The sequence below is a fragment of the Orycteropus afer genome, unplaced genomic scaffold (genome assembly GCF_000298275.1).
Source record: "Orycteropus afer afer isolate SDZICR_OR568_19922 unplaced genomic scaffold, OryAfe1.0 scaffold00157, whole genome shotgun sequence".
Taxonomy (NCBI): domain Eukaryota; kingdom Metazoa; phylum Chordata; class Mammalia; order Tubulidentata; family Orycteropodidae; genus Orycteropus; species Orycteropus afer.
The window spans coordinates 3,588,625-3,589,646 of NW_006921744.1; positions in this window are offsets into that span (position 1 = coordinate 3,588,625).

The following is a 1,022-nucleotide window of genomic DNA, read 5'->3' on the forward strand; positions in this document are numbered from 1 at the left end:
AGGTTGCTGTTCATGTGACCTATAATTCTTCTGTCTATACAGATCAAGTAAATATTTAGTAGGCTTGTCATGTATTTCACTACTAGGAACACCACAAGCAAGTAGCCAATGCCATAATTCCTCATGAGTCAGACTATTCTGATTAGTGTTCTGACTCTGCTGTCCATTATGGTAACCACGCCCACCTTACCTTTGTCAATTAACTGCTGCCACTTGGCCCCTAGTACCACGAGGTCCAATCAGCCCCATCATATTTAAGTGTCTTAATTCAATTAGGGCAGTTCCCACTGTCAAATCAGGTTTACATGAAATAGCAATCACAGCAGTCTTCAAAGATGCTGGAGCTAAGCTCCCTTCACAAATTTATTCCTCAGCGTACTGGTGAAAGGCATGTCTTCTGGACTCTCCATTTCTGGCTCTAGGGGTCTAATCTGATAAGTCCATTCTAACAGGCCAATTTCCCTCAGCCTCTGAATACCTTCTTCTACGTTATACCAAAGCAGGTCTGGTACTTCAACTTGACTTGAGGTAGGCCACCAGATAATCCATGCTTCAGTAAACCAACCAAATAAACTATTAGATCCTTTCCTAACCTCTCAGACTGATCCAATCTTACATTCCTTGCACTATTATCCCACACCCTCTGTAGCCATTCCCAAACATATTCTCCAGGTTTCTGTCTGTACATGTTAGCAAAATCAAGTAGGTCTTTTCGGGTGTAGTGTACCACCTCCTCAATCACACTTTCTATTTCACCTTTTGGGGCTCACTTGGACTTAACTTTAGTTATAGGTCTAGCAGCAACAGTGGGTGGCTGGGGCAGTTCCTGAGAACATTCAGCAATGTCTTCCATGACCTCTGCCTCAGCCAATGACTCAGCAGGAACTAATCCAATCAAACTGAGGTGGAGGGGATAATGGCTTTACAGTAATCCCTTCAGATGGGAGGGATACAACAGAATTTACAGGCTCCGTATCCTGATCTTCCTGACTATCTTCTGCCCATATGTTGCCATTCCAGGT